The sequence below is a fragment of the Fundulus heteroclitus genome, chromosome 1, assembly GCF_011125445.2.
Source record: "Fundulus heteroclitus isolate FHET01 chromosome 1, MU-UCD_Fhet_4.1, whole genome shotgun sequence".
Classification (NCBI taxonomy): Eukaryota; Metazoa; Chordata; class Actinopteri; order Cyprinodontiformes; family Fundulidae; genus Fundulus; species Fundulus heteroclitus.
This window is the reverse complement of record NC_046361.1, coordinates 38,080,308-38,090,989: the sequence shown is the minus strand read 5'-3', so window position 1 is coordinate 38,090,989 and position 10,682 is coordinate 38,080,308.

Here is a 10,682-nt window from a genome sequence, read left to right as displayed (position 1 = left end):
TAGAGAGGATTTGTTGATTGAAATATAGTGTTAATTCAGATAAACAGCTTTCTATAGTGATGTTCTCTGCATGTTCATTTTATTGCTGTTAATAAATTCTTGAAGTTGAAGAGAAGTTGTCTCTCATTTATTCTACATGTGTGCAGTTTGCTGTTAAAAGATCGTCAGTGCTCGAATCATCCCTTTCAACTATTGTCCTGGTATCAGCTGTTTGGGCTGATATTCACCGGACAATACCTAACAGACAGAGAGTTATTCATTAAACATTAAATAACAGTGCATAATGGCACAACAACACATATTCATTTCTTAACATTCATGGGGTCCAGTTGGGTAAGTTACAAATTGTAGCATCTATAAAATTGTACCATCATGTTCAATTTAAATATTTTTTTAAAAATCAATTTATTTCAGTAAGTCAATTAACTAACAGAAACATATTATATGGAATAGCACAAACTGATGATGTTTTGAAACCTTTATTTCTGTGAATTATTTCTGTTCTGTTCCCCACCTCCATCTGATAAAATTACAGCATTTAAGATGAGAATATTCCATCAGACCAACAAAAAAAAAAAAAATTGTCATTCAGAAATGGAAACTTGATTAAAAGTATGTTTAATACCAGTTTTTTTAAAAGGTGCTTATGTAATCTGACAAACAAGCCTCTTAGAAATGTGTATTCTGATTTATTGAATATATCTGTCTATGTACATGCATCGGTGTTTGATTAAGTTCTAAAATGGGGATCAACTTTAAAAAAACAAAAACAAAAAAAACTGCATCTCATCTTTAACTCCAGGCACTCACAACCCCAACAATCCCATCAAATAAAAGGAATATGATACTCTGAATGATAAATACATGCACCACGTACATGAACTATCAATCTTACAGCTCATGAGACAGTGTCAGAGGTTGTATTGTATAATTAACGCCGGCCTGGAAGAGAGACGTGTGGGATTAGTGGTGTAGAGCTTTGCAATCTATGGTGCCAGAGATCGGATCTCAATAATCATTTCTGAAAGGGTGAGTTGCTATGTTGGTCATAAGCTGATTAATGAGAAGATAGATATATTTGGGAAACAGGCCATGCTATTTCCAGAGTGGTAAGGGCACCTGTGTCTGCATCTACCTCTGAATAAAACAATTCTACAAATAAAATGAAGGTTAAAGTTTCAATTTAGATTCATTGACGTTCCTTAAGAGAACGATCTTTAAAATTTTAAATGTATGTTGCTTTTACGTTGCCATTACAAATGCTGAGGAGAGATCAGAGAGGAACCAGGGATTCACCGCCGGCAGTGTTGGGGAATGAGAAACAATTTCATTGTCAGACTTCTTTTTAAAGCAGCGTTCACATACTGACCGTTTTGGCTCAGGTGTTTGGGGAAGAGATCGGGGAGATAAACTCAGGGTGTAGGTGAAGCCGCAGCTGCTCTGGTTAATCAGTCTGTTCTAATGAATAAACGTTCGCCTGTCAGGCTGGAAATCCATGCAGTGTTACTGCTATATGCGCAGCAGAACCCACCTTTTCACAATTGCAAAATCAACATGGTAGAAAATTAACTGTTTCGTCTGACTCATGGGGTAGGAGAGTCTTGTACTTCATAAAGTTTTAAACCAAAAATAATAGAGTTTTTGTTTTTTTAAACTATCTAGTCTGCAACTTTGTTGTTTTTCAAGTATCTAAACTCTGCTTTCTTCTAAAGAACTGACTTAAAAAGTTTGTTTGGCAACACCTAACATCACATTGGTCCATTATACTTGACAGAACAGAAAGAGTGTCACAAGCTTTCATTAAAGCTAAGATTTACGCTCTGGACAAAAACAAGGCGCACAATCTAGTGGGGCCCTGAATGAATTACAGGCGACTTTGCTGTTAGATGTTTTCTTCAGTTGTGCATCATGGTTCTCACTTTGGTTTGTTTATATCACAAAGTCTTCAAAATGGCTGTTAAACCCTTTCCAGACTAATAGATGTCAATGACTTTGTTTTTCTACTATTTAAATTTGTTTTAGATTATGTTGCTTTTTGAGATCTCATTTAAGTTTTTATTGTATTTGCAGGCCTGAGTTAGTTTTTTTCTAAATAATCTGTTGTTTAGTGTTTAGTGCTGGGTACACTGGATCTGACTTAACTGAGCCGTTTGCATGAAGAGGACCACTTTCCTGGCTAAAATAGCGCAAATATAGCAAGACAGAAACATCTCCATATATATTCTCAGAATCATAAAGCTCAACATTTATGAAGTCTTTAATTCACGGTGTAATTCATGATTTAAAAAGAAGTAAATAACCTTTGGCACAGGATCAAGTGAACTTTGAACGCCTCATTTTGTATTTACTCAGGTTATCTATGTCTTGAATCAATATTTGCAGGATCTGAAATATTTAGGTGTGATGAAAAAAGGCAAAAGCAGGAGAAACCTGTAGGGGGCAAACACGTTTTCTTACTTCTGTGTGCTAAAATGAAACATACTAGACCAGTAAAAAAAAAGGCAACTTGCAAATAAATTAAATATGTGGTGAGTAATGTTCTGTATGCATTTATGGCAGACGTTAGTGTTTCAGTGAAATGTCAACTGTGAACAACTTAGTAACAAAACAAGCAGCACTTCCGGTTAATAATAAATTTGTCTTCAGAGGAAGAAAATGTAGATGTGTAACCCTAAAGGTTAGTGGAGATATTTACCTGCATCTTTATATATTTTTTCTTCTTTGTACGTATGAACACGGTCTCACTGAAACGATCAGCTCGCAGCAGTAGCTCCAATATATAAATGTCAGAGCTCAAATGAAATTAATTTAAAGTGCTCGGCCATGACTGTGGGACACACACAAATGGGCGCAGGGAGACTCCCCTCTGTGCCTGTCTCCAATTACTGAGCAGGTGCACCTGAACAGGTCTTTAAGAAAAGGTCAATCACCATGTGACGTGTGTGTGTGTGTGTGTGTGTGTGTGTGTGTGTGTGTGTGTGTGTGTGTGTGTGTGTGTGTGTGTGTGTTCCCAATCTGCCCTCAATTTCAGCACCAATCTTCAGTGTTTTCTTTTAATCTACCTCAAAGTCAAACTAAAGCCCAGTACAGTTGCACAGCTCTCAGGGGCGTTCTGCTGCTTTAACGCTCAGTCACATCAAATCTATCAATATATAGACAACAAATATACATGGTTCATTGGAGTCGTAGCGGAACAAAAATTGGTTTTGTTCTCCCCCTGTAATGCTCGGAGCCCGGGGAACGTTTTTACCTTACCTTTGTTTATCCTCACGCCTCACGTCCCCACCTGATTTAGACGTTCTTGTTTTAATTAATTCTTTATTTACATGAATGCACAATTAACAGACTTCTGCCTTTCAGTGAGGCTGCTGTAGGTGATTTGCGGCTGCATCCAAAAACTGTTATTCAGGGCTGTCATGGTCCTTAGGCAGTTTTTTGGTCTCTGTTTTCATTGTTTTCTTGTGGTTTGTGTTTTCTAGGGGTTGCTTTATTAGTTTATACCTTTAAGCTTAAGGGGGTGGGATGGATTAGATGGTTCTGGCCAGGACAGGGGCCCCATAAGCCAAGCGGACTTTGCTATGGATGCAGTGAGTTTAGAGTCAAGCGACCTAAGATGGCTGATAGCAAGGAGTGGGACTGGTTTAACAATGACCTGGAAAACATCCTTGAATCTACCTTAATGGACACAGCAGAACGGGTAAGTTCTTGTTCTAGCAGTGATTACATACCGCCTCACGAGAGAACGATTTGGGAGAACGGAAAAAAAGGTCGGCACTGACACAGAGAAACTCTCAAGCCTCAACAGAAGGTTCAAAGTAAGTAACGCTGAGGAACGGCAAGGAGTAAAGGAGCTCCTAAAACCCAGTGGAGGTTGAATGTAGAGGTTTCCCGGCTCAGTCAGCTTGGAAGGTGTTGACAGCAGCGGGGTTGATGGGAAGTGAGAGAAAACGAGCAGTGGGCCTGACAGCAGAGAGAGTCTCCTGTTGGCCATGGAACAGCAGGGAGGAGTTGAGCTAGCAACCAGAAGGGAGTGAGTAGTGGCTGGCCAATACTGCTGATGTTATGGTTAAGGGTCAAAGATCTCCATGCCTGATGATAACCACCTGATGACACACGTCCTGGCTGATGGCGAATGACTGAAGGAAAGGCGTCTTGACGTAATTAATCACTCTACATTGGCAGAAATTCCTTATTCAGGTTGAATTGTGTTTGGATTGAAAAAGTAATCCGAATACATCATTTACATGGCGTGTGTTTACATGCATCAGGCTTTATTCAGTATAGAAGCACAGTTGTGACATTTCCCCCCAAAAACACAGAAGAGGCCGTACAGCAGAGGCCTTACTGCACCTCCCTGATGACGGTGCCAGCTCAGCAACACATCTTTTCCGTGTTCCTGCATTACAGTATGAGAGAGTAGGAGTAATTTAACATTTTGCTTCCCCGACGTGACATCTGGCCGCTGACGGCAGGAATACATCACGCTGACACAGGGCCCACATGCACAGTCAGCGCAGTTTGCCCAGATCCAAATGACACGAGTGGAAGAAGTGTTCAGAGAAAGGATCAGCATAAACTACCCATCTCATTCTGAGTCACATTTAATTCCAATTAAACTTAATCTGATCACGTTATTCCCATCAGTCCTTTATTTCCGACTACATGTCCGTGTAAACGTAGCTACTGACTCAATGCAAACTGCTGAGTTTATCCTGTCCTGATGAGAGAGTGACTTTGAGTGGCAGGATCCCTGCTGGAGGGCGTGGCCCACGATCACACATGCCCACCTGTCAGCAATCTCCTCATCAGGCTCTTTGGATTTAAGTCGTAGCTGTACGATCATTCTTCGCCTAATACTCATCCTTCTCAGCTGTACCTTTCCTGTTGGCCTCCTGCCATTCCTGAGCCGTCTCTACTGTCCTCCGAGTTACTGATCTCTCCAGAATTCCTTCCACGGTTTCCCTCTGCAGCTCAAGTGTCCTAACAGACACCTGTCTGTTTGGTTTGCAAACCGTGTCTGCTCTGCTCAGAATGAAACCCTTTCTGGAACTCAGATCTTCGTAAAGCCTCCTCACTCCCACGCCACCATCAGGATCTTGATCGCTCCCCAGAACCAACCACCCAGAGCAACACAGTAAGCCCCTCTATTCCTGTCAGCCTCATTCGCGTTTCCTTATGCCAGGTGTGTACGTTGGTGCTACCACATCTCACGCCTTCCCCCTGCTGTAATCAATCTCATCTAGTCCATATGTGCCATACCTGATTGCCTCCCTGCTTCACCTGTGTACTGTACTACTTAAGCACTTCACAGCTGCTGTCTCTTTGCCAGATTATTGACCACATCGTGCCAGGAGAAGTCCAGCGTTTACTTTCCATGTTCTCGTGCGCCTTTTGTTATTCTATGACCACAGATGTACCCCTCTGCCTTGCCCATGATGGATCTCTACTGATCATCTAATATCTGTAAACCAACCGTAACTCTGCCTCTAAACTACTGACCGTTGCCTTAACCCTCCGAATAGTATTGCCTTGTCTGCATTTCTGTGAAGGACCAGAGTCTGAACATTTAAATCGCTTTTTTTTAGCAATAAGAATTGCTGTCTTAATGGAGCCCAACAGATTTTACTTTCACAAGCGGAGCCTTCCTGCTTTCGCCATTGTGCGCCACTTGATTTATATATACAAGAAGCTTTATTAGAATTTATGTTGGGACTATTTCATGTTAAATGGACACAGAAATAGGAAGATAGAAGAGGAAAAAAAAGTAGAGAAACAAAGAGAGATATAAAAAGAACAGCAGAACAAACTGATAAGGTATTACAGGTAAAAACAACCAACGCCTTGATACCATCACTGAGGAATATACAGTATTAATTAATATGAAATGCATAAAGTGACAGCTGAAGACAATAACAGGGGTTTTCTGTATAGAAGTGAATCTGTAAGCACCTGAACACAAGCACCTGTATGTGTTTGTGAGAGTGCCCCTCGCTTTTGATTGGTGGAAAACAGATATGTTTACAAGGATCATCAGTGTCAGCGTCGCCTCTCCCGTCAAGCCTCACAGACTGAAGAGGAGCGCTGAATACCACCATGTGACTGAACATACTCTGATGGCTCCCAGTCGCCCACCTACGCTGACGTCAGCCCGGCTGATGCTCCTCCTGCTGGAAAGCTCTGCAAGTTAGTGGAAGTGAACATTTCAAGATCCTTTTTTCATAAAGTTATCCCAATCACCAGCCTGTTCTCTTGTTCATCAGAGGCTTGCATGACGAGCCATTCCCTGAACTGCCTTATTGCTTCAGCTGCAACAACCCTGTTTTAATTGTGCCTTACATTCCTAGGTTGTGGCTGAATTTCTGGGTCTTCTGTGTGATTTGTAACACGGTCAGTATTATACTTTTACTCAACTCCTTCTCCACTCCATCTAAACACGCCTCTCTTTGCCCCCTTTACTTAGACGACTTTAAAAACGTCCACAGTAACCTCCATCACAGCCCTGTTATCGTCATACTGATTGGAAATAAAACTTCTTTTCTGAGACGTTATTCTAAACTCTGAGTCTGACTCTGCATTTGGGTCAGGAAACTTCCTGGAATCAGTGACATTCTCTTTTACGTCCTTATTTCCGTCTTTTCACGTGATTTATTGGAAAATCTGTTTCAAACAGTAGGCGGGTGTAACATCTCAACTATTTCAAGCATTTCAAACGGACAACCCGCACAAGAAAATATATTGAACCCACCTTTGCAATCACAGCGAAGAGAAACCGAAACGAGAGAAGACGCCACAGTACAAGGTGGTGTTAAAATACTCCAGCGATGAGCGTTCCCTTTGAGATGTCACCGGCATGAAAGGAAGCTGCTGGAACACATATCAACCAGGATGGCGTGAAAAACAGTGCATGCTATTTCTGTGCCATTATGTTGGAAGAGGGTCCTCGAGCAGTTGAGAAACACTCCTGTAAATCCAGGGGATGATTAAAATCCAGCCTGCAAAGAAAAACACGGGATGAAAAATCGTCACGGCACTTTGGTCGGACTTTTTAAAGGTTTGAGCAAAAGGACGCAGTGAAAATAAACTAGTGTTGGACAACCAGACGGAGCTACTTCACTTCCTCAGCTGAATGTGAGAGGGACCTTTTAGCCATTAATCAAAGTCAAAGTCACCTTTACTGTCCATTTCCTCCTGTGTACCAGACATACAAAAAAAAAACGTTTCTTATCCTACCCCCCGGGGAAGAGGTAAAGCGCCCAGGCACAACAGATAAAGACAGACATTATCCTAACACTGAGCAACAACTGAAGTGAAGACATTTAACAGAATTAAAAGCAATGACATACTTAAAAGAAAATAAAGAGTTAACAGTATATATATATATATATATATATATATATATATATATATATATATATATATATATATATATATATATATATATATGCAAAGCAGTAAAATTGGCTTTTTTCTGTATGATGTAGGGTTCTTTAAACATGCAACAGACAGTCAGTGTTGGTCACTGAACGTTTCTGTGTGACGTGTTGTATTAGTGCACAAAGACGGTCCTCCTGTGGGTCAGAGTGTTAGGGGGGGAGAGAGTTCAGCTTCATCAGGGTCTGGCGAATGAAGCTGTTTGTGAATGTGGAAGTCGCCTTCTCCCAGAGGGCAGGACATTGTTCACCATCATAGTCGTTTTGCGGCAGCCGCCAGTGATGTATGAGTCTTGCGGGGAGGGGAGTGGAGCGCCAATGATCCCTCCGGTTGTGTTCACTATGCACTGCAGGGTTTCTCCTGTTGCGGTCCTCCCGCCCCATGAAGAGATGACGCCGGATGCTCTCAACGTTGCTCCAGTAAAATGTACACATGATGAATGGAGGCGCTTTAATAGGGTTAATTATTAGTGCAAACAGTCTCGTAACACACTTTGGTCTAGAGTCATGTCCAGTATTTTTCTTTGTGGATTGCAGTGAATCATCTATAGATGTTATTGATCCATTGATGTTTTTTTTTATTCAGGTTAGAGAAAAGATGGAATTTTTTTTTGAGAAAAGCGCTTAATTGCTTTATTCTTGTTCGTTGTCATTAAACCTGCAACCGGCTTATAGCCACACCACCAGTAAGACCAGCCTTTGACATTTTGACCAACTTCTCTTTGCAGATTTGTTGTATTTTTAAGCAGAATGGCCAGATAAAAGTCATCCCATGGTTTCTAAATCAGATTTAAGTCCAGACTTTGACAAGGCTGCTTTAAAATCTTCTTTTGTAAGCCATTCAGATGCAGAGCTGGATAAATCCACCTTCAGGAAGTAAAAACCCAGCCTGGTTTTCCTTCATCCTGTCCACTTAACAGGTGCTGTGGAGATGGAAATTCAAATGGTTGGCGCTGGTCTCTGGACCGGCTTTTTACTTTCTGAACCACCTCGGTTCAGACGTGAGCTTGTTATAGTGCCTTGGATCATTCTGCCACATAAACCAAGTATACTTTAGCTTAATCTCATAAACTACGGGCTGTTTATTGTTTTCGGGTTTATCTGATATGTGCGTACGTACAAATGCATGCATGTATGTGTGCGGCGACAGTCAATAAATTTGAATATTGTTGAAAAGTTCATTAATTTCAGTAACTCAATGCACTAAGTACTTTTAAATTTTTTATTAAACTTTTATTTAACTCAGAAAGTAACCATTTAGATTAATAATCTCTTTTTCAAGGGAGACCTGGCATAAAAGCAAATAAAAATAAAAACAGTTACAAAACATTACACCTCGCCCACTGAAGGCTGGAGATAGGCACCAGCAGGGTTAGACGTGTAAGAAAATAGATGGATGGATAAAATATTACATCAGACAGAATTAAAAACGCTGACAATTTAAAGTCATCTTCAAGAGCATCAATCTAGCTTTAAAATCACTCAGGGAGATCAAGCTGTCAAGCTGCAAGACGTTTTGCCGAGCTCCATGCTGTGGGGGTAAGGTAGACAAAAATTAAAGTAACACGTTACATAGATCACACAAACTTATCTTTTCATTTTATTGGTCTTTACATAAGACCAATGAAAAAAATGTATTTTTAATACAGATATGGGCTTAAAAGCTACTTTGAATCCATTGCTCATCAGAATGCACATTGTAATTTAATGAATCTGGCGATACCTACATATATTTATATAAATATATATAATATGTGAACATTTCAGCACAGGATGGAACGAGACCGACACCAAAACAATGACCACTGTAGCTCGTGCGCTTTCTGTTTCCTCATTGCAGCCGTTGGCTTTCACAATGTAAGCCTGTTTTGAGGCGAATGAGGTGGTGTTTGCTGTGGGATGTGTCGGAGCAGCGAGGAAACCAGGTCAGCAGAGTTAGTCACAGGTGCAGTGTTACCCATCAGCGACACAACTTACATCATCCTGGTGGCTCTTCATCCTCAAAGCAGTGCAAGACTCGAAGGTTTAGAACACGTGAGCGCACAGAGATCAAGGTTTTCTGCCATCTGGTGAGCCTGCCGTTTGAAACGGTATTTAAATTTTATTTTTTTTTTGCCTGGGATCAGGATGCTTTAGTCATCGCTGTCAAAATTGCAAATGTCTTTGGATGCTGAGCTTCCTGTGTGACTAACTTCTTAGTCACTGCAAAGACGAGAGAGTCATCTGAACAGCTGAACGCATTCAACAAGAACTATTTAAGCTTGTCATAACTCATGGCGACTTCTCAGCGCCAAACAAGGTTATATTAAACCCGATTAATAGAAAAATATGATGAAACCAGATATTTGCATATATTCTTCAAAAAAGACTTGAAACAACTTCCTTCCAGTCAGATATCACGTCAGACGAAGGGTTAATACACTAAACAGTAAAACACATAGTTAAGATTAATCTGTGGATAGACGGCAACTGAACGCTGTGACCCCTCAGCCTGGTATTAAATTAGCTTTCATTTTCAGAGTGACAATAATAAGAATTGATGCCCTCATTTCCCAAGAGCTTATGGTGCTCTTGCTAAATATCTAACTTATGAGCTCCTCGTTATCATCCAAAATGGCTTCCGAGGGGCTCATGCGGCTGCATCAGCCAAATATCGACTGAAAAGCAACATCAGCATGTGTAAGGATCATGTGTGGTTTAATGCTGCGGTGCAACAGTGATTAAATTGCCCTGGAAAGCGATTAGGTCTGATAAAGTGATGTTTTAACTAAGCACACACGGGGAAATGGCGTTGGTCGGGACCGGGCACGGCAGCATCCACGAGTAAATAAGGGTGCCATCATGAGGATATCACCGTGATTGCTTTGCTGTTATTTCCCCAGAGTCCTTCATTCACTGAAGCTCCGCCCAGAATACCTCAAACACGTCGATCATGAAGCCGTAATGGCCTCTGAATCGCTCTTCATGTTTAGGTCTGGACGACGCTGACATGGGATATCTGATAAACTAACTAACTACTAACTATTCTCCTTGTCTGGCTACGGCAGCCTGTTGCTTTGTCACTTCTATGGGTCTAAGGATATTTCTGACCCTATCTGAGGTGGAGGGTTTTTAAGTAAATGATAGGTTTGTTCTTTCTGATGGTTTTAGGCAGGAACATAGCTATTTCTCTGCTGTTCTGCTTCATGCAAACCCAAAATGCAATGACTATCAAACTCTGCTGGGGTCTGTCTAGCAGATTTCCTCTTGAAC